The sequence below is a fragment of the Caretta caretta genome, chromosome 2 (assembly GCF_965140235.1).
Source record: "Caretta caretta isolate rCarCar2 chromosome 2, rCarCar1.hap1, whole genome shotgun sequence".
Lineage (NCBI taxonomy): Eukaryota > Metazoa > Chordata > Testudines > Cheloniidae > Caretta > Caretta caretta.
In genome coordinates, this window is record NC_134207.1 from 173,413,849 (window position 1) to 173,440,956 (window position 27,108).

A 27,108-nucleotide genomic window follows, 5' to 3' on the forward strand; every position below is an offset into this window, starting at 1 on the left:
GAGGTGAAAGGAAAAAAGTCAAGACTTGCAGAGGCAAGCTGGACTGGAGGACTGTGAGGGTAGACTGCTGGATGAGGAAAGAGGCCAGTGGAAGCATGTGACTATGAGAACCAGACAGACGAAGAGGCTAGTGAAGGAGAAATAGAGCTCAGGACCAGGTTTGCTGAGTTGGAAAATGAAGGAGGAGCACAGCAGGCAGTAACACAAGGTGGGAGGGCAATGAAGTAGAGAAAAGTCCTACAAGAAGACAGGAAGAGTCAAAGGAGAGAGCCAGAGTTCAGAGGATAGAGGATGACGTGCAGAAGAGGACATGCAGCCAGAAAGAACAGGAGGAAGGCCAGACAATCACACCAACACCAAGAAGAGGCAAGTCTACGTGATTGGTGCCGCTCTACTAAGAAGAACAGACAGGCCTGTCACCAGAGCTGATCCAAACAACAGAAGTGTGTGATGTCTGCTGCGAGCTAAAATATGGGAAGTGGACCTCAGGCTGAAGAGGATCCTAATGGGAGCAGGAAGGAATCCACTGGTTCATCTTGATGTGAAAACAAATGATACAGCTAGATTCTCATTGGAACACATCAAGGGAGACTAATCCAGGCTGGGGAAGATACTTAAAGAAATGGAGGCTCATGTGATCTTCACTGGGATTCTACCTTTCCCTAGGGGAAGAGAACTAAAGTGAGACAAAATTATGATATTCAACAGATGGCTCAGGCCGTGGTGCTATAATGAAGGCTTTTGGATGTTCTAACACTGGGAGGCGTTCATGGACAGACAACTGTTCTCATGATTCCACCTGAGTAGGGAGGGAAATAGACTTCTGGGATGGAGTTTGGCTCAACTGATTAAAAGAGCTTTAAACTAGGAACTCGTGGGAGATGGTTGAGAGATGCTCATGTAATCTCCACATCTGATTCTAATATTGACCAAGAGGAAAATCAAGAAACAATGGAGAACAGAACAGCAGTGGGTAGGAGAATAGACATTAAGAGGAAATATAGTGCCAGCAAAGATAAGCTCACAGTCAGGCAGGTGACTCTGTCAGTAGAATGACTGTACCTAATTGGGTGAGAAATCTGGACAAAGCCAAGCAGAAATAACTAAGATGTTTGTAAGGAACCTGTATAACAAAATGGAGGAACTAGAACTACTGGTGCAGGAAGCGAAACCAGATATCATAGGGATAACAGACATGTGGCTGAATAGTAGTTATGACTGGAGTACAGGGATTGAAGGGTACGTGCTCTTCAGGAAAGACAGAAATAAAGGTAAAGGTGGTGGAGTAACAATGCATATTAATAATGAGATAGACTATAAAGAAATTAGAAGTGATGGAATGGATAAAACAGAGTCTGATTGGGTCAAAATCACTTTGGGGAAGAAAGCAACCAGAGGCTCCCATGGGATAGTGCTTGGGGTATGCTTAAGAGACCCCCAGATCTGATCTGTATATGGATAGGAACCTCTTATATTTTTAATGAAATAAATACTCTGGGAATTGTGTAATTATGGGAGACTTTAATTCCCAGATATAGATTGGAGTACAAGTGCTACTAATAATAGTAGGGCCCAGATTTACCTGGATGTGATAGCTGTCAGATTTCTTCACCAAATAGTTACTGAACCTACAAGAGGTAATGCCAACTGAGATTTGTTATTGGTGAGTAATGACAACCTCACAGAAGAACACGTTGTAGGGAACAAACTTGGTTCAAGTGATCATGACCTAATTCAGTTTAAACTAAATAGAAAGAAACAAATATAGATCTGCAATTAGGGTCATTAATTCCCAAAAGGCAAACTTTAACTAATTTCCTTAATTTTTTAGGGAAGTGGACTGGACAGAAGAACTCAAGGGTTTGGAGGAAGCTTGGAATTATTTTACGTCAAAGCTGAAGAAACTACCTGAAGCCTGCATCCCAAGCAAAGGGGGGGAAATTGCAGGTAAGGGTTGCAGACAAAGCTGGATGAGCAAGCATCTCAAATAAGTTATTAAGAGAAAGCAGAAAGCCTACAAGGAATGGAAGATGGGATGGATCAGCAAGAAAAGCTACCTCTTGGAGGTCAGAAAGTGTAGGGAAAACCAATTGCCAAAAGCCAAGCAGAGCTGGACCCTGAAAGGGAAATTAAAAACAATGTAAGAGGTTCTATGGCTACATAAATAGAAAGAAAACAAAAGAAAGAAGAAGTGGGACCAATAAGCACTGAGGATGGGTGGAGATCAAAGATAATCTAGGCATGGTCCAATACCTAAACAAATACTTTGCCTCAATTTTTAATAAGGGAGGCTCAGGAAGTGCTTTGGGGTAGTGATAGGGTGGCAAATGGAAATCAGGCTATGGAAGTAGAAATTACCACCTCAGAGGTGGAAGTCAAACTCAAACATCTTAATGGGACTAAATCAGGAGGGGAAAAGGGAGGCTGAATAATCTCCATCCAAGAATATTAAAAGAACTGTCACATGAAATTGCAAGCCCAATAGCAAGGATTTTTAATTAATCTGTAAACTAAGGGAATCATACTATATTAACAATCCTCCAGTGGGATTGCTAATATTTTTACTATTTTTGAGAAAAAGGGAAAAAAGTGATCTGGGAGACTACAGGCCTGTTAGTTTGACCTCCATTGTATGCAAGGTCTTGGAACAAATTTTGAAAGAGAAAGTAGTTAAGGACATAGAGTTAAATGGGAATTGAGATAAAACACAACATGATTTTACAAAAAGTAGATCATGCCAGACCAACCTGATCTCTTTCTTTGAGAAGGCAACTAATTCTGAAGACCAAGGAAATGCAGTAGATCTAATGTATCCGGATTTCAATAATGCATTTGATATAGTTCCACATGGGAAATTATTAGTTAAATTGGAGAAGATGGGGATCAGTGCAAGAACTGAAAGGTGGATAAGGAACCAGTTAAAGCAGTGGTACCCAAACTTCATTGGTCACACCCCTCCCTTACCTGCTCCATGACCCCGTCCCTCCCTCCAGGAGTCACATTCGGGAGCCAGGGCCCACAGCTGGGAGTGGGCCTGTGGCTGGGAAAAGGCCTAAGGTCAGGGCTGGTAGCCAGAGGCCACAGTCAGGAGTGGGAGCAGGCTTGTGGTGAGGGCTGGGAGCTCGGCCAGAAGCAGGCCCACAGTTGGGGCCAGGAGCCAGGGTCCAGAGCCAGGAGCGGAGCTGTGGCCAGAACTGCCACTGGAGCCACAGCCAGGAGTGGGGCCATAAGACTGTGGTTGGGAATGGGGCCGGACCTGCAGCCCTGGTTCATCATTGGCTCAGCAAACTGCTTTACCACATCACCCCAGGCAGAAGTTACAGCAGAAGTTTCTAGTCCATTCTGTCCTCACCCCACTGACTCTAAGTATGCCGGGAAATGGTACCAGAGGGCTTTTTCTGTAGTCATTTCTGTAGTCCATAGCAGTGGTTCCCAAACTTGTTCCGCCGCTTGTGCAGGGAAAGCCCCTGGCTGGCCGGGCCGGTTTGTTTACCTGCCGCATCCGCAGGTTTGGCCGATCGCAGCTCCCAGTGGCCGCGGTTCACTGCTCCAGGCCAATGGGAGCTGCTTGAAGCACCGATGGCCCAGGGACTTACTGGCTGCCGCTTCCAGCAGCTCCCATTGGCCTGGAGCAGCAAACCGCGGCCACTGGGAGCTGCGATCAGCTGCACCTGCCGACGCGGGAGGTAAGCAAACTGGCCCGGCTAGCCAGGGGCTTTCCCTGCACAAGTGGTGGAACAAGTTTGGGAACTACTGGTCCATAGCATAGGACCTCCTAGAGGTTCAGTTCAGGGTTCCAGATACTGGCAAACTGCAACTGGGGTTTCCCTTTTATAGAGTAGGAAACTGAGTATAGAAAAAGTGATTTCTAGATTGTTCAGCACCACAGCTACATAAGTGAGAGTGGTAAAATATCTTTAGACAAAGTCTGATGGAAAACAGGAAACTGTAACCAAAGTCCTTCATAGACAAACAGAGCAAATAATGAACACACAGTCTAAGCTTCAGGACATAGAACAATTACCTTATCACTGCATTTCACGGACCTCTTTTGAAGCCAAATGCATGAAGTGAAGAATAAAGAATGTAAAATTCACATAACAGTAAAGGATTATTTTAACTTCCAGAGGTCTATGGTAAAGTTCACAATATTGCTTGATCAAACAGTCCGTCATACTATAAAGTAGATGTGTTGTAATCAGCTAAGTTAAATAGTCCCATATTATTTAGAAGATCTTTTTGTTTCATTGCTTGATAGCCTTACATGTCCCAATAAACCTATATTCATACCAAAAAAAAAAAATCTATTTTACTCATGAAACCTAATTTTTTCTAATGTAAAATTCTTTGGAAAGTACAGTCTGTGCCAATGTGCTTGAATTTATTTTTAATACAGGATCATTGTTAACATAGATAATAGTCTATTGTATTAAAAACAGTACTGCAATGGGGCATAGTGGTTGGAGCAGGAGTCATGCCAAATAGTCAGAGCAGAGGGTCAAAACCAACACTGGAGACAGGTGCTAGGCCAGGGTCCAGAGTCAGAGACAGTGTCAGGGGTAAAGGAAGGGAGCAGGGGCCTGGAGTAGAGCAGGACAGCAGGAACTGGGAGAAGATGGGGATCTGGGGTAGGAGGACAGGAACCAGAAACAGGCATGAATGCAGGGGTCAGAAGGCTTCCATAGCCATAGCCAGCCAAGGATTCCTCTAGTTTCTCAGATAACTTCCTGGTTTATATAGCACTCCTCAGCCAATGGGGGGGAGGGAGGGAGCTCAATGTTTCCCCCAGTGAGAAGCTTTGGAGGCAGGGCCCTCGGCAAGGTAGCCCTTCCATGGACCTTCCTTAGTTACGAAGATGAGCTGCTAGGTGGAAGTTGTGGCCTGAGTGCTACCTGGAGACCTACGTGCCTGGGTTGGATGCCAGTGATCCCTCACAAGTAACAGTGGAACAGCAAATCATTGTGTGTTCATGCTCAAAAATAAAAAGGGGCTATTCTTTCAGTCTTCACTCATGTGAAAAGCCTTATACAAATAGTGCCACTGATTTCAATGGGATTACCCATGCGATTAATACTTACTTGCAGGATCAGATCAAAAGAGATAAAACAATTCAATATCTCTTGCTCACTTGCTTTCATTCTTACCGACACTTAGTGGTCAGTTTTTCCCTTCCACGTGTAGCCCAAGGAAGTGGTTGCAAAAAATGGTGTTGCATATAGCATGAGGGATGAGATGCTATTTATATGACTATTCATAAGAAATTTCAGGAGAAATGCTATTTTAATATAGCCAAATATAAGGACACACATCTAGGATCAAAGAATGTTGGGACAAGGGACTGTATCCTTGAAAGCAGTGACTTGAAGAGGACATAGGGGTCATGGTGGATAACCAATTGAATGTGAGGTTCTGTGATGCTGTAGCTAAGAGGGCTAACCATTCTTGGATTTAAACAGAGAAGTGTTGAATAGGAGTAAGTGGTATTGCCTCTGGTACAGATTAGTGGTACAGATTAGTGAGGCCATTACTGATATATTGTGTCCAGTTCTGGTGTTTACATTTCAAAAAGGATTAAAACACTGGAAAGAGTCTGGAAGAGAGCTGCAAGAATTATTAGAGGACTGGAAACCTGGCTTACAGTAATAGACTTAAGAAATTCTATCTATTTCATTTATCTGAGAGAAGGTTGAGAGGTGACTTCCTCATAGCCTAAGTACGTTCCTGGGGAGAAGATTTCTGATAGTAGAGGACTCTTTGATCCAGCAGAATATGATATTACAAGATCCAATTGCTGGAAGTTGAAGCTCAACACATTCAGACTCAAAATAAAAGTATTTTGTTTTGTTTAAAAAAAGTGAGGGTATTTAACCATTGAAATGATTTACCAAGGGATATGAAAGATTTTTCATCCCATGAAATCTTTATATCAAGTCTGAGGTCTTTCTAAAAACTTCTAGCTCAACAAGAAGTTGTGGGCTTGATCTAGTAATTACTGAGTGAAATTCTATGTCCCATGATGCGGAGGAGGTGAGATTATATGAGTATAGTGGTCTTTGACCTCAGAATGATGAATCTATTAATCTATTTGAATGAATATTTGTGATTGATCCCTTGCAGTGTTTTTTACACTGCAGAAAGAACACAAATCTGAACTCTCAATTAAATGGGTTATGAACACCAGTAGTCTCTGCAGAAACTTCATTAAATAAGTAGGAATATGTAAATGAATTTGGAGATATCAGTAATTCCTATGTTTACAATACATGGCGAGGCAGAAATTTAGATGTGCAAGTCCAACCATTTTCAGTGTGGCTGTAACAACCTCCTCTCCCCACTGTGTCTAATTATTCTTATAAAATGACAAAAGGCAGAAAGCATACATTAAATCTGTGGTTAGATATGGATTATAATTGTTTATTTTTTTGATTCACAGCCATTTTGCACCACACAATTGGCAGATTCTTGCCCTAAACCCATTATAGCTAGCCATAGCAGAATAAATGCAGTATGGAGGAAACTCAGTCGTAAACAGCAAATGTAGTAACACTGCTCCTGGAATAGGAAGGGTAGCTAAGAAAGGGGGACTGACCCGAGCTTATTTACACCCCACAGCTGCCATATTTGCACCCAAGCTGAGCTCTCTGCTCACTGGCGGTAGCTAAGGATGCATGTTTCTATCCAAATTCATACAGATTCCATGAATGTATAATTTAGATCATGCTAGGATGTGTGGAGAAGGAACAATTCTCATTTTTCCCCCCGCAAGGAAAAATTCTAAAACCTGAACACATTGTTAGATTCTTAAAGGCATTAAAACCTGTAGGAATGTCCAGCCTTTCCAATGAAAATAATTTAATTAGAAAACTAGCAAGGATGACAGATAACTGTTTAAACAAAACAATTTAATATCAACAATGTATGGTCTGATCCCTATAGATGCTGTTCACCTCAACTCTGCTCTAAGTCAATAGCAGGAGTGTGCAGCCTCATTCCACAGGCACTCAGCACCTCAGAAGTTCAAGCTCTTAGTCCATTCCTGAACAGCATTGTGCTACAGGAATTCATTGTGCTATGAGTAGGTGCCATGTGAGTGTTTCCCTCCCCATGTTTTTGCTGCTCTCCTGATTTATTAGTTTTGCTTTCTTCTTTTCCAGACGGATGGTATAGCGATTGCCCTGCAGTAGGTATTCCACACCAGGTTCCTCAGAAAGGTCTTGACTATTGGGCTGATTTATCACACTTAGTTAAAGTGCTGCCCAAAAGCTAGCAGTGAAAATGAAAGCAATTACAACTGTATGCTGGTGCTGCTTACAAAACAGGATGCAGTTTTCTTAAGATGCTACCAAAAAATGTTTGAATTGCCTCCATGTTTCTTTCCACTCACATACAAGGTGACTTAACAAATGTGACCAGCACTATTAGAGCTATGGGCTGCATTATGGCTTTTACTCCACCAGTGGGAATCCAGAAGGAATTTTCACCTATTCAGAGGTCTTCTGTGTGAACGCACTTCGCAATGGGAGCTTTGCTTTGCCTTTAAAAAAAAAACAAAAAAAAAACAAACAGATGTGATGTGCTCTTCCAGCTCACCTCATTTGAAGAGACCAGAACCGTTTGTAACGAGAGGCCTGGACTTGACATGACTCACAGCCACCTTGTGTATGAACTTAGCATAACCCACAGTCACCCTGTATGCTCAGTCACCGTAAGTTGGAAACAAAAACGAGAGTCAGGAAACTTCAGCCTTGACGTCAGCAGACAGACAGAAAAGTATGAGCTGCAGCATTACTACCAGGGATAGATAGATATTCACAAAGTCACGAGAATGGGGAGAGAATGGACAAGCTAGTCTTGAGTTCCTGCAGCTTCTTCCTGATAGTAAAAAGTGAAAAGTTTTGCTGTTGCAAAAGCATTCCGCTAACGAAGCATAAAGATAAACAGACCTCAAGAAGTTTTTACTAACTTTGAAAAACACAAAAGTTAATGAGTAGGCAGTCTTAGGCATGTGAACCCCTGTAGAGAGAAAATGATCGGTTAGTGTTTTTTTGTATAGATATGTTTTGAGTAAAATAACTGGTGAAAGTATTGATAAGAAGAACTCTCATTTTAACTATATAATGAGGGTCAGGAAACAAGCTTGTTGGAACTTAACTCCGGGATACAGCTCAAGACCAAAGCTGCTAGGATTTTTAACCCCTGCATGAGTAGGCTACATGGAAGCTGGAGCCCTGAATGAGATTGGATCCTGACTGGCCATTGGGAGACATCTGTCTGCTTTACTGGGAGTGGTGAGCATTAGATGTTGGTGTGCATATTCTGATGATTAATTGTTGATTGCTAATCAATACCTGTACATGTTTAAGAATATTTACTGCGTGACAAAGGCTTCTTTACTGGGACAAGGTCCCGTTAACCCGTAGGGAGCCATTGTGCGGGTAATACATTGGCAATACTAGCCCAATGCAATCCTTGAGGAAAGCTACACTGGGAATTACTCATGGTTTCCAAACTACCACCATGTTGGAGAAAAGAGGCTTGCCAGCTTGCAGAAGAAGTAGAGGGGATAGATGCCCTGTTATGATGCACACTCACCACCAGAGTATCCTCCCCTCCCCCTGCACATCAGGGTACATCGTTGCTGGGATCCTCATCTCCAGCATCTCCTACAAGATATCTGCCTCTTGCACAATACAGCCCTCAGGCTGAGAAGCATCTAGTGCAGAGCCCTTTCAGGATAACAAAAAGCTCAAACTAGTATCTAGTATCTCAACAAGTCAGCCCCTTGCTGGGGAATTTTATCATACTGAGTGGCTATTCCTAAACCACCACTCCTCTCCATAAGTCAGTGTGTGCAAGGAAGGATTTAAGTTATTCTGGTTTGGAGGAAGGAAATGAAGCTTTGTCCACTCATTCCCCTTTCCCCTCCTCCACCCTGAACTGATCTACCCTCTTCTAGTTGGAAGATTACAACCTCTTCCTTTGTTAAAACGTCTGTATAAAGGAAGGGTGACTAGAAAGGGAACTCCACAAAAAGCATTACTTGTGTTTCAGATCAAGCTTATGCATATCATTTATTGATTTGGAAAATACATTTCCGAAGAACAATACTTCACAAAACTGTTCTCAGTTCAGATTTCTTCTCTATCAAGTTAGTTAGAAGCCAATTAAAGTTAAGTTACTTAAAAAAAGAATCTACAAAGACAGATGTGAGTCTTGGACTTCAACCAGCCAAGATACTACATCATTGGGACAGATCCAGCTTTACTCTAACCTCCAGGATCCATGACAGACTTGTAAGTAACAGTTTCCATAAATAGAGTGGTGAACATTCTACTCTGCACTTGAAACATCTTCTAATCCCTTTATTATAAATCCAGTGCCCTGAATGGTGTCAAGTATCGGGGGTAGCTGTGTTAGTCTGTATCCACAAAAACAACGAGGAGTCTGGTGGCACCTTAAAGACTAACAGATGTATTTGGGCATCAGCTTTCGTGGGTAAAAAACCCATTTCTTCAGATGCATGAAGTGAAAATTACAGATGCAGGCATTATTCTGCGGAAAAGGACCTAGGGGTGACAGTGGACGAGAAGCTGGATATGAGTCAGCAGTGTGCCCTTGTTGCCAAGAAGGCCAATGGCATTTTGGGATGTATAAGTAGGGGCATAGCGAGCAGATCGAGGGACGTGATCGTTCCCCTCTATTCGACATTGGTGAGGCCTCATCTGGAGTACTGTGTCCAGTTTTGGGCCCCACACTTCAAGAAGGATGTGGATAAATTGGAGAGAGTCCAGCGAAGAGCAACAAAAATGATTAGGGGTCTGGAACACATGAGTTATGAGGAGAGGCTGAGGGAGCTGGGATTGTTTAGCCTGCAGAAGAGAAGAATGAGGGGGGATTTGATAGCTGCTTTCAACTACCTGAAAGGGGGTTCCAAAGAGGATGGCTCTAGACTGTTCTCAATGGTATCAGATGACAGAACGAGGAGTAATGGTCTCAAGCTGCAGTGGGGGAGGTTTAGATTGGATATTAGGAAAAACTTTTTCACTAAGAGGGTGGTGAAACACTGGAATGCGTTACCTAGGGAGGTGGTAGAATCTCCTTCCTTAGAGGTTTTTAAGGTCAGGCTTGACAAAGCCCTGGCTGGGATGATTTAACTGGGAATTGGTCCTGCTTCGAGCAGGGGGTTGGACTAGATGACCTTCTGGGGTCCCTTCCAACCCTTATATTCTATGATTCTATGATTCTATGATTATACATGAAGAGAAGGGAGTTACCTTACAAGTCAGGTAACTCCCTTCTCTTCATGTAAATATTACCTTGCATGTCTATTTATCTCCAAGCATGTAACGAATGTTAGGTCACTCAAAACACCTATATATATTATATTCATTTTATGGATGGCTAAACTAAAATGAGGTGAAATTAAAATCACTTTCCCTCCAAGATCGCATTCACTTCACCATGTTTAAATGAAGGCCATATTATAGAGTTTGACTACATATGTGACATCATGAAATTCTATTTCTACAGAATTAGAATTTTTCTATACTACAAATATATATTCTCTGAAATTCCTTATGAAGTGTCTATCTTAAAGCTCTAGGAATTTGTGCAAACATTTATAATACACAGAAGTAATCTAATTTACAAAGATCAGTTCATCCAAACCAACCCACAAAATATACATCCTGCAAATAACAACGTGTTTCATCCTGCAGTCCTATCTATCAGCTTATTGGAAAACAGAGGAACAAGCAGTATGCTCTGAAATTCAAAACATTTGTGTTCTGCCATACTAATGACTGTTTCTATCTAGAAGATATATACAAAATATTACCAAAAGAAATATCCCAATTCTAGAAATTATCAAATGTGAATATACAGAACACAGAAATTTCCATCAGGGGGTTCTGGTGACAAGTCACTGACCCAGCTGGTGACTGGAAGATGGTGATGTCTCATGGGTAAAGCACTGGGCTGGAAAGAGGGTAAGCTGGGTTATACTTTTACTTTGTCATGGAGTAGCTGCATGATATTGGCTTTGTGCCTCTGTTTCCTCATCTGTAAAAGGGATAACACAACTTCATAAAACACTGAGACTCTCAGATGAAGGGTAAATAGGTGCACAATATTATCACTAATATGCCATATGATTGTGCACATATATTATAGAATTTCTCTAATATTTTATAATATTACACCTACATGTGATACACTCGATTGCATAGAACTGTGATTAGATAAAGTGTAGGACTAGCTCATGAGATAGGCTGAAGGTTTGTATTTAGTGTGTTTATGTACTCAAGTCTTTACTGCAGATAAATGAATAGATATAACAATCACTAACTTTATCCATTTAACAGTTTATTAATTTTAAGTATAATAACCGTACAATTTTACCATTAAGTACATTGGGTATTTTATTAACACTGCAGATGTGCAGCGATTCACTATCAGGTGTTCACCTACAATAAAAAGGGAATAGCTAGAGTTTGGTGCCGGGCTTTGTCCAATATTAGCTACTTGCTCATGTGGGCAATCGCAATGGTTTTTCCTTTCAATGGGATCAAACTCTATTCTAATGAAAAAATTTTAGGCACAGTAGATAAACCACCATCAAGACACATTGGTCAGTTATAGTAGCCAGTAGAGGACTAGGTATCTCCTCTTCATCATAGTACACTAAAGGAAGCCTAGGGGCAAGGCAGCATTCAGCACTAGAACTAAAATGGTCTGCTTGTCTCAGGACAGAGAGGGAACAATGGTATGACTAACGTCTTTGCCAGTAAGGAGAAAGGGCACGGAAGGAAGATAGTTATGAAAATATTGTAAGTCACGGCACTAGTAACGGTTAGCAACCATGTTTGCATCCATTAGAAAAAATAAACACAGCATCTGATTCACACTGATCGGCAAGTGTCTTGTACCTGGCTAAGGCAAGAAGTTGAGGCAGTTAGCCCCAAATGGCCTTGATATAAAGTTGAAAATACCCCATTATGTGCTCAGAAAAAAAAACTAATTCAGGCATACGGCTTTTTAAACTATCACACTAAAAATGGGAACAAAGTAGCTTCTTTTTCAAATGGACACATTATGACAACCTTGAAAGAAGGCAGTCACACTAATGGGCTTTTTTATTATATAATTTAATACAATTTATTTTTTATCTAGTGTCCTTCATACGCTGTATTAGAAAAAATCCTTGCAGAGAGTCAACAATAATCTAAAGCAAAGAAGGCAGTGAATAAGCATAAGAATGGAAAGTTTTTAGCCTTTCTGATGAGCACGCTATCAGTTATGAAGGTGGTTTTTAATGATCATTTACTAGATTGCTGACTGCTCCCATTGTGTTCAGTGTTGTTCATGTGTCCTTAGAACTGGACTCAACATATACAATTTTTAACCTTAGAAACAATTCCTTTTTGTTTAAGGGGAGTTTTATTTTAATATCTCATATGACAGCAAAACAAGAGAGAAGCTGTTTTCTTATGTGCTGGTTGTGAAGAAATACTGAGCAAAACATATTGCTAGACATATTTCCATGAAGTCTTTCATTTGACATATGACATTTCATATGTCATTCATAGACATATTTCCATGAAGTCTTTCACAGTACAGTTAGAGCTGACATCAGTTAAGGAATGCACTTTGACATCTGTAGCACGTATTTAGAAATAAGTTCAATTCACTTATTTGGCCAATATTAATGTTTGGTTTTGGACCATTAGGCGTGTCTCCCATTGTCTATTTTAATAGCATACAACTATTTTGAGCTTTAAAACAAGCTAAAGAGAGACTAATGTTCAGAGTCTAATAAAGCAGAGAGCTGACTTCCGTGCTAAAGATTGTGAGTACACTTTGTGCTATGGGGATTGTTTTCATGAAAAATATGGGAGCAGATTTTGGCCTGATATCCTGCATTTACTAGTGCAACACCATTTAAATCAGAATTATGCTACTAAAAAGCAGGCATAAATGAAAGCATAATCTGATCCATTTATGAGTTTGGGGTTTTTGATATTTTATTAGTGAATCTACTTGATTAATCACTTTCCAAACCAACAAGAAATCAAAAAAGTGACATCTGGTCAAAATGCCTTTTGGCAAATTCTGTTCTCAGTTTGAACTGTGCGTCTATGCAGAAACACTGAAGCCAGTGGAGTTTGAAAAATAAAATGGTGCAGATGGGGGACAATTAATAGGGTGTTTATAGGCAGCACATTTTTACATTAAGGGCCTGCTTCTCCTTTCTTTTACACAAACATACATCTAGGAATCACTTCTGATCTACACTGATGTAAGTGAGAGGAAAATCAGGCCCTAGAGTAATAGCAGCAAATTAGATTTAAGTAGTTAGTTGTGAACAGTGACTATACTTCATGCAGAATTTCTACTCAAGCCAGTGAGTTACACATATGCAAGCAGTGACAGAATTGCACCCCATGTCATAATTAGAGCAACTCAAATTTAGGGCCTGATTGCCTTGTAGCTTGTATAATTATTTACACCCGTGCCAATGCTACCATCAGTATAAGTGAGTGAAGAATTCTGATGTGGTAGGGATTTAAACCAGTACAGCAGGGATGTCCATCACTGCACAAGATAGAAGGCAGGATAATTAGGCCCCTCAAATTTATAAATCCTCCCTAGTCACCTCCACCACAATCACACTTACACTAAAACTCAAATGACACTGAAATCCTAAGATTTTCTTACTTATAATCACATAGCTTGATTCATGTCCATGGTCAATGTAAAAAATTATGCATGCCTTGGTTATACAATGCTGTTTAAAGTGGAAGTTTCTGTACTAAGCCTGTAATAGCTTGCGCCAATTTTTCCCTTGATGTATAGTTATTTCCCTAACAAGTTATCTTTTTCACATTCTTTCTGGCTTTAGAATGAGATGTAACAGTAATCTTTGTGAAATGCCACTTGTAAACTGAATTTATGTAGCAGATTTGCATGTTAAGTGCTTTACTAGTAAGAGCAGCTCTCGAAGACAGCATGTTTATGCCTCCATTTGTTTAAATTTGAATGCTAACCCAGAGCCAAGTGGGAAAAAAAAACAAACAAATGATTTTAGATCTGTGTTTTAAATAAAATATGGAGTTCTTATTTTAATTGTTGACTTGTGCCACCCTCTTCTGTGAGAAAAGGCAGCTATTAGCACCAGCATGATGCCAGTATATTTGCCACTTGTGTTGCCTGCCCTGGGGCTGGTAATCTAGTTTACATATGTTTTTAAAGATCAGAATTTCTAATGTAGTGATTGCTTTCCCTAAAAATTACCCCAGGTCATCCCTGAAGGAAGACTAATGAATGACATATTAGTCTTATATGACAATATATTCTGTTTAGAATACATGAGTTCCCGCTTGTAAGCACAAGGCAAAAGATTTTTTGTGAAAAAAGACAGCCACCGATGAAAAAAATCATGTATAAAATGATTGGGGTTTTGTTTAATTTTATATATATAAATTTATATATATGGGTGTTGGTTTATTTAAGCATAAAGACAAAAGTATTGTGTGTTTAGTCACAAAGCATATATAAAGTGCACTGGATTTTGCTGTTATGATAATGTCCTTTATTATGGTAGAACCCAAAGTTGCGAACTTTCCTTGATCAATCAATCATCTCACAGTATTTAGTGTTTTCTTGAAAGCCCCATTTCCTGGAGTCCTGTGACTACTTGAGGAATTCAGCTTTCTCTCCTCTTTATTTTAAGTAAAAAGAAAAGGAATAGTGGCATCGGATGAAGTGAGCTGTAGCTCACGAAAGCTTATGCTCAAATAAATTGGTTAGTCTCGAAGGTGCCACTAGTACTCCTTTTCTTTTTTGTGACTACAGACTAACACAGCTGCTACTCTGAAACCTTTATTTTAAGTACATCTCTAGCCCCAATGGTAGAAGCAAAAAGCTTTAAAACAAGAATTCAAAAAGCAAAAGGCAAGTCAAAATACATCATTTAAAAAAAATGATTAAATCAATGTTAATGTTAAATCAATGATTTAAGAATGACTGGGTGTGGCAAAATGGAGCAATTAGAAGCTTCAGTTAGGAATGAGGGCTCCATTGTATTAAACACTATGTAAACACTTATCTAAAAGCCAGTCCTTGTAGCAAAAAATATTCAAGGTAGTTCAGTTCTGGTCTCTGTTATCCCCCCAATATACAGTGAGATAAATCAAAGCAAAAGTCACCCTTGCTGCACAGTGGCAGTTTTGGGCAGGAGGCTATAGGAAGGTGCAGTCAGTTTCCTATTCCATTTCCTCCAGCCCCATAATATCAGAACTCTGTGTCCCAACCTTTACAAAGAAAAGCTTTATGAATTATCTTTTGCATTAAACTCCCCCTCCCCACCCCACCCTGGGCATTTTGAGGTGTAATTCATAAATGTTTGTAAAGCGTCTTGAAATGTTGAGTGGAAATTATTTATGTTGGTACATGGTATTAAAATATGAAAGTAGGGACAGTTGTAATAGAAACTAAAACAGAAAAATATGCAGAAATTCAGAGAGTCAGACAATCTCCTCTCCTTAAAGCTTTGAGTTGAGGTTTTCTTCAGAAAATCTTCAGCAGCATTGCTAAATCTCTCCCCAGATATCTATTATCCCTGCAATGTACACTGTAATCCTACTGAGCAACAGAAGGCCGTCGTGGGAGTGGTAGATAACACTCACCCTTGGGATGCGGAAGGGAGTTGTGGTTACCTTATGATTAAAGTAAAAGGTTGGCATAGGCAGGGAAACTATACAGCAAATGATAATCAGAATGACACAGAGGTGCCTAGATCTTACAATAGCTAAGAGAAACTACATCTGAAGTCTCTCAGGAAGAAAAAATTATGAAAGGGCCAGCCTCACAGAAGTATACAATATTCCATGGAGTAAAAAACCACTAATATATGTGTCAAATGGAAGAGGAAGGAATAAGGAGTCTGGAAAAAGAAAAGTTACTGTAATATGGAACCGCTGACTGAGAGCAAGGAATGTATTCTAATCCCTGTTTGTAGGATCCCTACTTATATGCAAAAGCCTCTATTTCTTCTAAAGGCTACCCATGCACCAGCCTGCCTCTTTCAGTTGAAACAATATTTACTTCTGGCAAGAGCACATTTCTAGAAAACAGTCTGTGCAGCTTGCCTCACTCATTTGGGCTCTGATCGTTTGACTGTGGTTACATAGAGAGAGAGTCAGATCTTATTAGCTTGCACCCGGACAAGAATAATGAGGTTGGTGAAACGGACAGCAGAAGCAGCTCTGCATCCTCTTCACCTTCAGCAGAGTCTGGTAATTGTCATGGTGGGCACTCCTTGCCCCCTTGTGTCAAGGCTGATGAGTCTATGTGCATGTTCCTGCCTCAGTTTCCTCTATTGAGCTTTCATTGAGTTCAATGGGGTTTTTGTACTTCAGGGATCTAATTTATTCAGTGAAAGGTTCAACGTGACACCCAAGCAAGCCTACATCTCAGCATCCTGGCTCCGAGGGTAAAGGGGAAGAGGAGGACAGTTAACCTTAGTCTGTCTGCTCCATCTGAGTCCATCCATCTCCTCTCTACAAGCTCCTTCCTAGTGAGGCGCTGTTGACCTGCAACCCTCCTGTGGGATCAGGTCTCTTGCTATCACCAGGGAAAACGTTCCTCCTCTGGGCTTGCAATCCCCTGCAGAGGTCAAAACATTGCACCTCTTCTCCAGAGCAGTGTGTAAGTCCTCTGCAGTGTGGAGCTCCTGACTGGTAAGATCCTTCCACTGAGACCAGGTCTCCCCAGGGCTTGACTCTCATAGCTATTCCCCTTCAGAACCTTTTCTTTCTAGGAGCACCCTTCCGATGTTCCTTTTCCTAGTAAGCTCTCTAACTAGCTCCTCCTGAGAAGTCACTTTCCTCCATAGCTTCATGTCTTCTGGAACCTCCTGACAGAGCCTTCATAACCCTTATTAGGCCCAGATATTCCATAGGTAATACCTGCTGCCCAGCCACCCAGACAATTTACTCAACGTCCCATCTGGGTTGGCTCATCTTCCTTAGCAGAACCTATCACAGACAGGTTGGATGCAGGGCTAGCTATCTTGTGACTCTGGACAGTGAAAAATAAATGTGGGCATACGTGAACTGGTGAAACTGAGACCTAAAGCCCGATAATAAGGGATAGTGTCATATTTTAAGATATTGACTCTAAAACTTGATGGCCAGTGTGAACCTGCTTGATCAGAGGAGTCACCACTGCTTTTGCATTGCCATCATCTTCATTTTTTCTCCTTTTCTTTTTCTCCTTTCTTCCCCTGCTCCCGTCCCATGTTGTTCTCCTGTGATGCCCAGCTCACCCTTGAATTATGGGTAACACAATTAACAGAAGGGGAGTGGCAAACAGACAGCTGTACATGACTATTATATATTGCAATGTGTGACTCCTAGTAGGTCACCTGATTATTACCAAAATTGAAATGGCCAGAATGTGGCTTTACGCCAGCATTTCCTCAACTTTTGAAAGGTCAGACCCCTTTCAGGAAAATGAGACCAATGGTATCACCCCTGTAGCTCCACCATCTACTGCTAGAGGCCATATTCTGGAATTTTAATCAAATGAAACTGAATTGTGTCCTTTTAAATATTTTATCAAATGTTGGATATTCAACACTGATGTTCAATATCTTCCAAATATGATGCTTTCTTTGCTTTCCTATGTCCTTTGAGCAGTGAAATTGTTAAAAATGTTGACATCTACGGGTATTTGAGTTAGCAGCACCCAATGAGAGGGAATAGCACTGCAAAGCTATTGTTTCCGTATCTTTACGGACTCAGGCAGATTTTCTTCATCAGTTACACTACGGTCATTTTTAAGGCTTTTTTCACAACTGTTTCAGCTTCTTTAAAAAATGAAAGCTGAAGCTATGGAAAAAATTAAGCCCCTCCGATTCTCCAAACTAGTTCTTCATGCCTCTCCATGAGGGTACATCCCACACTCGGCAAACACGACCTTATGCTGTGGCTCATACTGGAGTGGGTGCACCTTTCCGGAACTGGCACCTTTCACACTGCAATATTGGCACACAACGTTTTCTTTGAGAAAGCATATATTATTGCCTTTTAATAGACAGTACTGTTTTTTTTTTACACTTTGGTTAGAAACTCTAATTGTAGCTTTTCATTTGTAAATTAACAGATTTGTTATGAAGCATCTAAATGTCTGAAAGGAAAACCATCTTGAACTGAACAAAGAACATATTTTCTCTAAAACACGGGGTTGCTCTTTTTTGATACCAATAATTACAATCATCCAGCTTTGATTTTGATTCCACATCTCTTCTGCAGAAGCTGGAAGTATTGGGTTCCATCCTGAAAGCTGTTTTTTGGTGTGCTTCTAATCATTGTTCCTACAACTGATAGCTCCAAAGAAAGATATGTTCAGTTCCTCTCAACAATAGGAATGGAGGATAGGACATTCGACCCATAATGACAGTGAGATTAAAGAGAGGCTGGAAAATGGGTGGATTCGTACAGTATATAGAAGGTCTTTCACAGGCATTACCCAGAGGCCAACACTGTCGTCAAATAAACGGAAAACTCACTTAGGGTGTCTACACTAGAGAGTTTACAGCAGCACGTAATTAAACTACCCGCAACGAACGGCTGTAGCTATGTCAGCAGGAGAAGCTCTCCCGCCAACACAGTATTGAGCTCACCACCGCTTATGTCAGCAAAATTTATGTCTCTCAGGAGGGTGTTTTTTTACACCCCAACATATGTTTTGCTGCCATAAGTGGTAGTGTAGACATGGCCTTAGCCTTTTCTTGCAAATGTTTTTAATCATCAGAGAAGGGAAGGAAGAGACTGATTTCTCTTCCAGTTTTTCATGCTATATTGTCTTTATAATTGTAACATCACAAACATGATTGAAAGTGACCCTTTCCATTTAACATGAACTAGAATAGCATACAGTGTCTCTGGCATGTCTAAGTGTAGTCTAGTGTTTGAATAATAAACAAGCTCTGTAAGGACAGCTCCCTGGAAGTGACATTGCTGCAATTTAGAATGGTGGCTTCTCATTTCTATTGCTGGTTAAGAATATGCTTTGCAGAAATTCAGGCAGCCTCACTCCAGGAAATGTATAAGTACAATTAAAAAGTCAACCAGTCGTATGGAGCTGAAAACATTGAGAGAACAGTTTCAGGTGGCCATTGGTAGAGCGGGGGTTTGCCTATGAGGACAGCTAGTATGCGGTTAATCTGGGATATAAATCTACAGGGCAGTAGCTTGCAGTGTATTAACTGGCCTTTTGGTCCCTGCAGCCATATATTGAAAATCTGTAGCTTGCTTTGACTTACTCCTATTTCAAATACACTTTTAGTGTGGGGTAGCAGGGCCCACATAACCAGTTAGTGTGTGGCAGGCTAGAGCGATATATATTTACACTCTAGGTTATCATGACAAACTGTCCTTATAGACAGGCCCCATTCTCTAAATAGCCACTTGGAACTTTTTATAAAATTTTCTTTTACTTTGTCCATACACGAAACTCTCTTGTAATAGTTTGGTGATACTAGCTGGTTATCTCAAGGAACCCAGTGCATCCTTAAGTAGAGAGAGAATTGTAGTTTTGCTAGCCAAATCTTTCTGAATTTATCCATCAGCTCACTTCACTAGGCATATAGAGTCTCCATCAATATTTCTTCAGTTTATTCTTCAGCTAGAAAGCACAACTGGACACATGGCAGCTTTTTAAAATTGTCAACTCTTCTGGAATACTGCCAGAAGTTTGTGCAAAACTCTGACATATTTTTCAGTATGTTACGGTTCCTCTCTTTTTATAAGAATTAGGCTAATTATCACTTGTTTTATTTTTTTCTGAAAGAAATCCAGATTTTCAACAAAAATTAGCAGCATGACAGATCACTGGGCACAACACAGTGCTCATTGAGATCAATGGGTTAATTACAGCTCAATATCCCCTACTTGTAGCACAAGTTATCTGGGAATGGGCTTGAAGAACATTTCCATAGGAGACAGAGCAGGAGAATGCCCTGGGGAAGATGGAACTCTACACCTATGGTTATTGGACTGGGATGAAGTCCAAGATGGAGAGTTTTCCCTTTTACTCTTTCCACTTACTCATTAATGACTAGATCTTGCTCACCAAACTTTGTCTTAATAAAACAGTTTTCAGGTAAAATAGAAGAACTGCAATTGCAGCAATAGGCAGTCAATTTTTTTGTACTTTTAAACAATTAACGGTGGACAACTGAACAATTTCCTCTTTCTTTACAATTGTGTCTCACCCCTTCTCCCAGCAAAGAAAGAATTACTTAATAATGTGGCTTATTGTGCAATCCATTCCCCTATCCCTTTTAAGAAGAAAGTCCATTCTTCATACTTCCTCTTCAAGATATTTTAATGGTTAAAGTGAAATATTTTGGAAGTCTACACAGTTTTATATCATAAAACAAAATACCAGATGTTAAGACTGAGTGCTGTATGTTATCTAAGATTAAAAAAGCATCAAGTAGTGACTGAGGTGTTCTACTGTTATTAGAATTTAATTGAAAACATGAATTTAATTTCAATGGCTCGATTAAAAAACAACAATTGCACAGAGCCTGATGCTGCATCACTGAAGTCAATGGGTATTTTGCCATTGACTTCAATCAGTGCAGTACCAAGCCATTAAGTCTGATCTATAAAGGTAATAGGAGCTGTCAGCTAGCATCCAATCCAAATATTTTATGCCTTTGAGTATCAACAAAATAATCACTGCTTGACATAGTTCTGCATCCTCACCTTTTTCTCATTGTAACAAAGCTGAAACTAATGTTATATTTCTAGACTATCCCCCACAAAAGATTTTATTCTGATGACTATAAACTATCTTTAAATAGTATATCAATTTGTGTGAGCTGGGAATTTTATTCTGGCTCCATGGGAACGATTTAGTGATCTTTCTCCAGGAACTAAAATCAGTGGGAGAGGGGATGGGATTCACTGCAGATCTCAGGACATGAACTAAACTACCACCCTTGGGGGAATGGCATATACTGATAGAGATCAGGTTCAAGAGGCCCAGCAGACAAATAAAGAACTTTTGCTTTAAAGGCTCAGCCTGAACTGCATGACCCTTGTTTTGATCCAAAAAAATGACATAAACTTGTAATCAAGAAGACAAAACCCTACTAAAAGGGTTTGAAGGATTGGAAGCCAGCAACCCCTGCAGGTCTTTCCAGGGAGTGGGTCATGGTGATGCTTGGCACTGCAGCATATAGGGTACTGAGGAGACATCACACAACCTCTTTGCTTCCTCTCTTCCACCCTGCACAACAAAATTGCAACAGTTCTGCTATATTTTCTTCCTTCAACAGCTGTGTGGGTGAAGAAGGATTTACCCAAAATTATCACATAGGGCAAATGCTGAGAATGTCTGTCTGTTAACTGGCCTTGCTAAGACATCAATTTAAATCCATTTTAGATCACTGTTGAACTCGTTTGAGAGTAGCCACCAAAGACATCACCCAATTCAGCAAAAAGTGTTAGAAATTGCTCAGAAAAGGTCAAAGACTGACCTAGCAGGACAGTTATTGTCCAAGTCTGAAGACCATTTGTATAATACTGAAGGCAAGATGCTAAACTGGTGTAAAACCAGCATAGCTCCATTTATTTCAGTGAGCCTGTGTTGAAGGTCTAGGCTGAGGAACCTCAGTATAGAGGTTTTTCAGAGTTACTTGTCCTGGTCATTCGTTCCACAACTGCTATAAAATACAAAAGCTGATTAATATTGGTACAAGGCCTTCTGCATTACTACTAAAATAGGAAAATTTGGAAGAGATGCCCAAACTGAAATTGATAGTGGCCATAAAAAATGGGTATTATAAGAATTTTTGTTATATTGTCATACATCATGTCAATATATAATAGAATGAAAGCTATGTAATATAACCTAGCAGATTAATTATGAAGGAGACCATTCCTATTTTTACACTCCTCAAACCTTATATGGATCATTATTTCACTTACTGCTTTCAGTCTTGGTATGGCAGCAGAAATGGTCAGTGTTGAGTAAACGTGTCAGAAACACACCATTGAAGTCAAGTTTGAACAAATGATACAATGTGATAAGTTGAAATCTTTTAAACTATGTACAGTACCAGACAGAAAAGCAGCAACATATACCTCATTGATAGTTCAATGATGCACTGCACCAGTTCAAGCACATCTTAGACACATCTGCAGAATCAATCAATTGGAAGCACTCTCTCCCTTGTAATCATTCCATTTGCCCCAACTCATTCTTATAACTGAAATTTCAAGAGGTGATCCAGAGACAAGCACCGACAGTGATGACAACCAGATTGGAAGTATTCTATTCTTTTTGAAGTAGGTTTTTATACCATGCTTATCACCATGGTTTGAAGGTCTTTCAGTAATGCATTAAGGAACATAACATTAAGCAACCTCTGTCTTGTGTGGTTTGTTCTCTCTTCCTCTACTCAGAGAGAGAGAGAGAGAGAGAGAAACATGTGCAGTGGAGTATCTTGTATTGGTAGTGTCATATATACACACACACTACACTACTACATTTTTTATATATATATATATATATATATATATAATGTTCCTATGAGTTTGTTAGAGAAGAAAAAGTCAAATGCACCTTGACTTGGACTGGAAAGCAGCGAGGTCTGTGATGGTTTGTAGCTCCCGGGTGAGTTCATATCACAGTCTGGGACTAGTCCGCAGAGAAAGTTCTGACTCCTGCACAAATAAGCTTTACACTTATTGCTGGGGTGGCATTATTCTTGGCCATGGCCAAGGGACACTGAAACAGCCTCATTCAGGGGCAGGATCAGCTGCCACCACAGCAGCATATCGGCCACAGCATCTGGGTCCCTGAAGCAGGAGACCTTGACATCAAATATAACTCTTCCCCTACCCTTTAATCTATGTAAGAAATATAGGTCAGCAGAGCAATACCAAAATGTACAGGCTGGGCCTGTGGGAACGAAATCAGTGGCTTGGTTTCTCCCTTTTTTCATTAGATACAGTTCACTGACTCCTCCTGTGGTCCAGGCATTAGCCTCAGACTCAGGAGGCTCCAAGCTCTTCTACAGACATCCTGTGAGACTTTGACAAAGTCATTTATTCTCTCTCTGCCTCAGCTCCCCATCTGTAAAATGGAGATAAAGGAATTTCTGTGCCACGCTGAGGTGTCTTTAGGATTTCATGAGAGATTGTAAAGTGTACAGTTGAGCTGCTTGACAAATTTAACAGTTTTCTGTCAGGAAATGCAGTTTCTTTGAAACTGAAATGTTTAATGGGAAGTGTCAATTTCAAAGAAATTTTCAAAGGGAAAAGGCAAAATGATTTGTTTTGACTTTCTTGTTTCAGCTTGACAACATTTCAGCCTCAACAAGGTAAAAATGTTTCATTTTAACTTTCATTGTCTTTCCTTTCAACCAGTAGAATATACTTTATATATGGATAAAATATAAAATAGCCATATTTTAAAACATTTCAACATTATTGAACTAAAATGATTCAGCATTATTGAAGCAAAACATTTCAGTGTTTCAGAATGAAAGTTTTTCAGAATTTCCATTTCCTGATAAATGTCATAACTTTGACTTACGTTCTTATTCAGAAGAAAAATTTTGAGATAGCCACATTTCCTGTGGCATGGAAATTCCATTTTCTGACCAGTCTGGTGTTCAGATTCTACAGTGGGGGCCACAAAAGTTCTTTAGACAGATAAAGAGGGGAAGATTGAGGAGCAGTCTTGAAACATTTCTTTTCTAAAGACTAAGCCTGCTTGCCAGTGTGAAAAATATCTGTACCACCAAGCTCCTAACACTTAAAAGGGGTCATTTCGCAAAAATAGAACTCTTGGCTCTAAAGTGACGCTCTTAGCCGGGAAGAGGAATGAGACTCATTGGCTAGAAGAACCTATCCCAGTATGGGTCAGGATGGGAAAAAAGCCTCATGCAAGTCAACTCTCATCTCCAAAGCAGCTGTGCGTTGATCCTGCTCCCTTTTCTCCACCTGGACTGAGAAAAAGTCAAGATGGGGTCTAGAGATTATTATTGTTTATTTAAAATGTTTTTAGTTTCATCCTAGCTAAGAGTAATGTAAGAGTTTTCAGTAGTTATATAAATTTTGTATATGCACACGCACGTGTTGATGCTGCGTACACACACACACACACACACACAGCTGTAAACGGATCTATCCTCGCGCTACCAGCTAGCATGTGAGGGGATTATTGCAAACATTTAAAAAAACAGAACACACACCAGTCCATTATTAAGAACATAAGTGACTATTACAGTTGTCTACATGTGAACAGTAATAAAGGTCATAATATAAAGACTTTTTTTCATCTGGTCCCTGCATTTACAAAGACGATTACACCACTGGATAGACACTCGCTCATAATAATGGTATATATTATGTCATAAATTTCTAATAAAACATTTTAATCTCATAAGCCTTTTTCTATATTAGCTGTAAAAGCTAGAAATATATTTTAAACTACCAAATTTTATCCTCTGCCAAAACAATTATATTATAAGGAGCTGTTAATTTACAAAAATCCATAAACTATTATAGGAACAAGAGATTTATTGGCATTGATAATACAAAAGATTTGTTTACTTTAGAGCACAAAATGAAACCTAAACAAATTATATTACCTCGCCAGAATGACTTTCTGCTGGGAATTAATATACAATAGACTACACAGGAAGGGAGAATTTCATAGAAGTGCAGTGGGAAAACACTTCCACATAGGTGTCTTGTACTCAAATAATCAGCACCCTCAAAGATCCAGATAGCCAAAAACAAATGTGTGTGTATGTACATGTACACAGAAACCATACCAAAGGTCATATACTCCCCAGCCCCTACCAAAAAACACAAACACCCACAAACTACAATTTGCAAGACAGTTAAAAAGGTCAAAGACCACAATGATCAAAACCTAGCACCACATACTACATATTACTAGCACTTCTAAATATAATTCACCACCCAAAATTTCACAAAAAAGGAAAATCCCTAAGACAACAAATTACACTTAAATATTAGGCAACTTTCCAAATTGCAAGATCACTGTTCCAACTTGCAAGGGAATTGACAAAAAACACATCCAAAATTGAACTGGGAAAAACACTGGAGATATATTCCTCTGCTGGCAGGGAAATCATATGGCAAGAAACAGATCTTTAACTACTCTAAATCCTTCAGTCTGGGTGAAGGAAGAGAAATTCAGTTTACATGATTTTCACAAAGTGTGTTTGGGTTTGTGTGATTAGACAGCTGGCAACCCTATGTTAAGCCTATAGAAATTGTGAACGTGTATCAGAGAAGAAGTTGGCTCCACATTCCATCATTCTAGACAATTATATTGATAGCAAAGGGAAAAATGTATAAAACAAGCTTTCATTGTTTGTTTAGGATTCCTGATTCATAAACAAAGGCCCGGTCAATGAAAATGGAAATGTGTCAGAGATCTAATATTAAAGTCTCATCTTATTGAAAGCAATGAGGATTTGGTCTTTAACTTCAAATAGGATGCAGATTTGATCCGTCATTTAGAAAGCTGCATTTAAACTCAGCCTGACCAATTCTGTCCTCAGAGCTAGATTCAGCAAGATTCTGAGGTCTCTGGCCCCGATCCAGCAAACCACTTAAATACTTGCTTAACTTCTAGAAAATAAATATTCCCATTGACTTTGTCTTACAGCAGTAAGAATCATGAATACTTTCACTGAAGTAAAAACAAATTGTATGAGTGCAGAACTAATGTGAGAGGAGAGTCAAGTCCGTTTTTTAAAACCACTATGCCCGGCAGGCAAGCACAGTTTAAACCGCATTAGCACTGGCTGGTTGAAGAACAATGTTTAAAACTTGCTCAGCAAATAGTTCTCGTCCCACACGATTGTGCATTTTGGAAAAAGAATCAATTATGCCCATTCTGAAGCATGCGTTGTAGTAGTTGCGCTAATCCCACAATATTAGACAGACCAGGTGGATGAGGTGGTAGGTTCAATAAAAGATATTACCTCACCCACGTTGTCCCTCCAATATCCTAGGACATAACCGTTGTTGTTAAAAATAATAAAATATAGCCAAGTAAAAGGATAACTCATGAAATCTTAAATAGTTTATGAAGAGGAAAGGGAACCCGCACATTGAGCTGCACATTTACATTGGGACACAACACCTTAAGCCAGAAGTTTAGTATTACTACAGCATGTTCTTTAACGTTAAAAGGATATTGTTCCACTTCAAGCGTTAAATGCTTTGGAAGATTCCAAGGAATCTGTAAAACTGTTCCAAATTAGGATATTATCATCCCATCAGTAATCTCTCAAACAAATAAAGTGCATTAATTGTTTCATATTCATAAATGCCATTAATTTAATTGAAATGTTTGAAAAGTACAAAGCACAGATTTTTTCCACATCTAAGCTTTAATTAAACATGCAAATGTCTTTCAGCCATGAAGTTATGGTGAATAATTGACTTAAAGAGAAAAAAAAATGGCCAATAATTTACAACTTATCTGTTTTCCATATCAGAAAAATCAATAGAAGTCAGACTGAGGACAGAATGTTAAAAAGTTCCAAGTTCTGAGGATTTACTAAGTATGCATAATAAATGAGACAACCCTCTCAGAACACTCCTTTTATCACATTAGTTCCACAAACCAGTTTATCCTATTGCATTGTTCACATGGAAAAAATCCTCATTTGTTTATAATTGCCTAATCAACTGAAACTTATTTCCATTAAGGACCTTTGATGAAGCTTTAAAATCTGCATAAACATTAATAATTTAGAACCCTAATTAATAGTAGAGGAATAAAAAATAATTAAACTTTACTTTAAAAAGAAAAGAAAGAGCTGTTTTTTTCCATAGTAGGCTATTTGTTGCTGAGGACACAGTGGCAAAATGAGGACACACGCATGGAATTAAGCAGCAGGTTGCTACTTTTATTAAACTTTAAACACAGAGAAGGGGTGCTACCCATGCCTTATCACCCATTCTCTCCTATACCAGGCATTTAATTGGCTCCAGTGTGGTGGTTACTGGGCTCCTTACCATATAACCCATAACTCAG

At 39.6% G+C, this 27,108-nt stretch overlaps 1 protein-coding gene across 3 annotated transcripts in view; it reads right to left on the reverse strand.

The window, feature by feature from the left end:
• The window catches only part of CNTNAP2 (contactin associated protein 2), a 1,645,619-nt gene that overhangs the window by 1,380,364 nt on the left and 238,147 nt on the right, over nt 1-27,108 (reverse strand). The gene's annotated exons all lie outside the window — the stretch shown is intronic.